Source organism: Acomys russatus, chromosome 17 (genome assembly GCF_903995435.1).
Source record: "Acomys russatus chromosome 17, mAcoRus1.1, whole genome shotgun sequence".
NCBI lineage: Eukaryota > Metazoa > Chordata > Mammalia > Rodentia > Muridae > Acomys > Acomys russatus.
Genome location: NC_067153.1, coordinates 51,830,655 through 51,836,654, shown reverse-complemented (window position 1 = coordinate 51,836,654; position 6,000 = coordinate 51,830,655).

Genomic DNA, 6,000 nt, shown 5'->3' with positions numbered 1-6,000 from the left:
CTATGTTGTGATACAGGCTTAATGTGAGCAATAAATAAATAAATCCCAGTTGTAAGCCATAGAGGTTTGGGGATTCTTGTCTGTCAAAGCTGGTGTTTGCTCACTTCATACAGGAGGAAAATGCAAAGAACTTTTATAGCCAATAAGACAAAGGCACTGAGAAGCTTGAGAGATGTGAATGGTGTAAAAACTTGATGTGAGGGCTGGAGAGATGGCTCAGTGGTTAAGAGCACTGCCTGCTCTTCCAAAGGTCCTGAGTTCAATTCCCAGCAACCACATGGTGGCTCACAACCATCTATAATGAGATCTGGTGCTCTCTTCTGGTGTGCAGGTGAAACACTGTATACTTAATTAAAAAATAATAATAATTAATTAAAATTAAAAACTTGCCCAGGTGTGGTGACACACTACTTTAATCCCAGCACTCGGGAGGCAGAGGCAGGTGGATCGCTGTGAGTCTAAGGCCAGCCTGGTCTACAAAGCAAGTTCAGGCCATCCAGGGCTACACAGCAAAACTCTGTCTGGGAAAAATTAAGTTCTGGGTTTAATCTCTAGCATTATAAAATAACAAACAAAAAGAGAGCTTGAGAGCTCTTTGTCTGAGTCAGAAAATTGAGAATGAGGAAATTAACACAGGATTTTCATATATACATTATGTCCCTTGTAAGTCACAGTCTGGCATGGTAATACTAAAGTGAGAGGGTCACTTGAGTCCAATAGTTTGATGCCACCATGGGTATCAACATAGCAAGACAGAGTCTCAAAAACCAACACACAGCTGGGCACAGTAGCACACGCCTGTAATCCCAGCACTCTGGGAGGCAGAGGCAGACAGATCTCTGAGTTTGAGGCCAGCCTGATCTACAAAGTGAGTCCAGGACAGCCAAAGCTACACAGAGAAAACCTGTCTTGAAAAAAGAAAGAAAGAAAGAAAGAAAGAAAGAAAGAAAGAGGCAGGAGTGATGGCACATGCCTTTAATCCCAGCACTCGGAAAACAGAGGCAGGTAGATGTCTGTGAGTTCAAGGCCAGCCTGGTCTATAAAGAGCATTCCAGGACAGCCAGGGCTATTGCACAGAGAAACCCTATCTCAAAAAAAACAAAAAAAAAAAAACAAAAAAAAAAAACCCAAAAGCCAACAAAAGAAAAAAAGAAAGAGAACTCAAGGGCATCAGTGTTTGTCAAGGGTCATCAAACTCTTAGCCAATGCCAATAACCCGAGTCCATGGATTCTCTTCCCCTAAGACATGCCTTTTCTACCTAAAGCCTGTACTTCTCTTTGGGGGGGGGGGTGGCCTTGAATGCCTCTGTCGGGAATGAGTCATATCCAGGAATTGCTCCATTGTGTTGCAAGCCAAGTCCAGGACACATTCCTAAAACCCAGATCTTTTCCACCTTCCCCAGTGCAGCCTTCTGTTTTGTCTTAGGCTTGGGTGACTTTCTGGCCAGTGAGTCAAAGGTATCTGGGGTTATACAGTGCTGCTGGCCTCTGCTGCTTGGCTGCATTTCTACTTCATTGCTGCCTTACGATCAGCCTCTCCAGACCTTTCCCCCTTCCCATTTTGCATATATGTGCATGTGTGTGTTTGTATGTGTGTGTGTCTGTGTCTAATACGTGTGTACACAATATGTGTGTGAACACATTGAGAACAGAGGTTACTGCCAGGTGTCTCCCTTTATTGTTTTCCTCCTTATTTTGTTTTGGTTATTGTTTAGAGACAGGGTTTCTCTGTGTAGCCTTGGCTGTCCTGGACTCGCATTGTAGACCAGGCTGGCCTTGAACTCACAGGGATCCATTTGCCTCTGCTTCCCAAGTGCTGGGATCAAAGGTGTGTGCCGCTGCCACCACCACCACTGGCTTTTCCTCCTGACTTTTTGAGACAGAATTTCGCACTGAACCCGGAACCTAACGTTTTACCCAACCTGGCAAGGCTCCAGGAACAATCTGTCTTCAGCGCTCCTCCCCTAGCCCTGAGTTATTGAAGTTGGCCTCCCAGATTATACGTAGGGGCTGGGATCTGAACTCAGGCCCTTGTGTTTGCAGAACACATACTTCCGCCTCAGCACATATCCACAGTAGACCTCTTAATGTCTTGAAGGGCATCTTACAGCCCCTCCCAGGAGAGAGCTCAATCGGTGACGCACAATCCACACTCCTTGGGTGTGTGCTGTCTTTTTCTCCACTAAACCAAGGAACTTCTAACATTTCACCATCGCTCCCACGGGTTTCTTGAACTCTGGCTTTACCCAAATAGAAGCAGGCCTTCCAGCCATCCCAACCACCCTTACGTTCCAAAACCTATAGTCACTGAATCGGTCCATCCGATTTGGGACTTCTTCCAATACCCATTCTTTGGAGACTTTGTTGAATAAGCCTTGTAAAATGGTATGGTTGTTTTTGGTGTTCAAGTCTTCTCTCCCTAGGCTCACTTTAAACGGTTCCTGCCCTAGTGAGAAAGACCTGGCTGCTGGCCTACTCATTTCATCTCACAGCCTTTGCATTCCTTGGGCCCTTGAGCTTGTTCGGCAGACAATGGTAGCTGTATCCGAACTCACCCCCATTACAGCCACACGGATTCTGTACCCACTCCTTGGCTGCCATTACTACCACATCTAATGCTCATTGTGCCTATCTGGGGGGCTGACTCTGCTGGAGAAGTCCTTCTTGTGAGCTTTGTTTGGTTCCTTGAAAGCACTGAGAAAGAATTTTGTTGTGGCAGAGCTTATAACGTTTTCATGTTTCTATAATGCTATAAACTAAAATAATGGCAGGCCTTGCTTGTGGAAACCAGTTACCTGCCCAGCAGGCTGTCAGTCACAGAAGTCATTTCTGTGTCACTTGACAGCAATTCCTGTTCTTTCCCTCTGATCATAACTAAAAACTTGCCTTCAGCGAACCCAAAAGCCCCATGTTGTCAGCCACACAGTCCCCATCAGGCCTCAGGTCTCACCCAAGATGTTTCCTCTCCTGGGAGAACTATCCTGTCTGGTCCTGCTCAGCACCATACATCCCAACACCCATCCACAATGACATTACGGAAAAACAATAGGGTAGGGAAGATATAGGCCTGATGTGTCCTAGTTCCCTACGTGAGCTGGTGCAAGGACAGCAATAGAACTCTACTTGTTAGGGTCTGGAACTGGCTGAAGAAAACTCTCCACACCCAAGCAGTAATGCAAACAACAAAGAGCAGTTATTCTGCAGAGAATTCCAGCATGCTAGGGTCGCTCACTCATACAAAATGGCAGTGACCCGCACAGGAGCTTGCAGGCCTCTTTTAAGGCCAGAAGGAAGAGTTTCTACTGTGGCTACGTGACCTTGCTGGGGATTGGCAGGAGTCTATAGGGGCTATGTGACCTTGCTTGGGATAGGCTAGGGTAGAGATGAGGAGCTGGCAGTTGAGCTACCTTACCAGCCCCAGGCCAGATGCCGTGGCTGTCTCTGATTGGTTGCCCCTTTTTCTGAAGTTCTACTCACTCCTGAGGAGTGTAAACTTAGACCTAGCAAGACACTGAAGCCTGTCATGCTGAGTGTTAGCATTCTGCTTTAGTGTGCATAGTTGTGATGTCATTGCTTACTTGCCACAGGGGCGTGACCCTGTCCAGGGGCCTACAAAAGAACAGACCCTCCACGTGGCCTGCCTCTCTCTCCCTCTCCCTCCCTCTCTCTCTCTCTCTCTGGCGTACCCCTTCCCCCTTTCCTTCTCCCCCCATGCTGCTCCTTTAATAACCCCCATACAACATAATATTTGAGCCTTGTATCTATCATTGTCTTATTTTTAAATATATAACACTGGGGCCTCTCATACTCAGGCCAGTGTTGCAACTCAATTACCCCATCTTACCCCCACACCTCTCCAATCCCTTTCCAAGGTACAGAACTAAGAGGCCTCTCAGTGCAAGGCTCCGTTCTCAGCTGTGGGCGTTTGTCCAAAATTAGCAGTGCCCCAGGCATCATCTGAAGCCACTTCCCAAACCCTAGCAGGCTACTTCCAATTGGGGCTCTGTTAAAGAAAAAAGAATTCACATATCCAAAGACAGGTTGGCCTTTCAGAGCTGGGCTTTGAACTGAGCGGGCAGCATACAGATACCTCTTTCCAAGTTTCCCAAGCAAGGCTTAGGTCAGAGCAGAGCCCAAGCAGCCTTCAGGCATCTACACACCTGAGAGTCATTAAGAAACCAAGAGGAACGTGCCAAAATTTGCATAACATCACAACCCCACGCAGACTCTCCAGAGAACAGTGGGGCAGGTCCTGGGGTAGTTCCCTGTTAGCAACTGAAAGAAAAGAAAGTGCTTTTTGGTTGATTCCTTTCAAATTACAATTCACAGTGCCCACCAGCTGTGAGAGCTCCAATTACACTTTCAAAGATTTCTGGGCCACCGAAGAGCTTTCTGTCCTGACTCTAAATAGAAGGACTTACCGATTGTGTGTCGTCGTCATCCCCCCCCCACCAACCCCACACTTCACTTGAGGTTTACAGTAGCCTCAGACCCAGTTCCTTTTCTGCACCATCTCTGGGGGTCTCTTCCATTCATTCTTTGCTCCTGTGGTGCTTGATTCCTTGCAGATTTCATGAGGAAAATTCCAGATCCCCAGGCAGCCAGGCTTCAGTGGAAATCCATGACCAGTTTACTCATTCTGAATTACTCTCATTCTGCCTGCCTGACAGGCACCTTCCTCTCTATCTGTCACATGACGTCTTCTCCTGACCCAAGCCAAGCCTGTGTTGGACCTCTGGGTAAACAGAGAGAGGTCACGTGACCTGAATCCTGCTTCACTGTGGTAGTCAGGAGACCCTTGGTGAACCCTGTTCATCTTCCTCCTGAATCCAGAGTTAGAAGCCAGGGAAAGTCTTTCCTTCCTGGGTGCTCAGGTCATGACCTTCTTGGTATCAGAGGTCTTAGAGGCCACCCTAGCTTGTGGAGGAATCAGAGGCCAGGAATCTGGACAAGTAACTGCCCTTGGAACAGCTGTCTGCAGGGAAATACCCTGGAAGAGACTTGTCCCGGAAAATGACTCAGGTCAGGGGCTTTTGGGGGTGGGGTAATCTGGGAAGTGCATTAAAGTACACTAAATAAAGTACCCACCCTTCCACCCTCTGAGGGATAGATCTGTTATTCTCCCTTGACAGTTAAAACTGGTGAGCAGGGGCTGGGGAGATGGCTTAGTGGTTAAGTGCACTGGCTGCTCTTCCAGAGGACCCGGGGTTCAACGCCCAGCACCCACATGGCATCTTATAACTGTCTCTAACTCCAGTTCCAGGGCTTCTGACACCCTCACACATATATGTAGGCAAAACACCAATGAACATAAAATAAAAATAAATTTATAAAACAAAAACAACTGGCGATCAAAAATGGTTAAGTTCAAGACTGCACACACACTCCTCCTAACACCATGGACACAACATACTAACTCAAACACCACAGACACACACACCACCTCTAGCAGCACACACACACTCTCTAAACCTTAAACATGAGATACACGTGTAAAAGGGAAAGGATTTTATAGTTTGTTTTTCACAAAATATACCAAAGGTGGTTGTGAGCAAAAAGCCAGCAGCCAATCCGATTTGTCTTCCTGGTTTGTTTCAGTCAGACTCCATGTTCAGTCAGGTTCTCTCTTTGCTTTGCTCATTCAGAAGGGGGATGCTGAGATCTTTTCAACAAGAATCCCTCAAGTGTCTCACAGGGGGAAAACGGAGCAATCAAACCACCATTCGCCAGAGGATTTCCAGACACGCACTAAGCGCGAGACAGCAGGGAGGCCAGATAATTGGTGTGGTGCACCGCAAGCAGTTCAGCAGCGCGCAGTCTACCGCGCAGGAGCAAAGAGCGCAAGCTTATCAAGCACTGCACCGGACGCGCCAACCGGCGCAGAGAAGGGTCGGGAGCGTGCGAGCAATCCCCAGCCTCACCCCATCCCGCCCGGGTCTCTAGTCCGCACAAGCCCCACCTTGGAAGAGGCCATCCGTACACAAACTCGCCTGGCTCAGC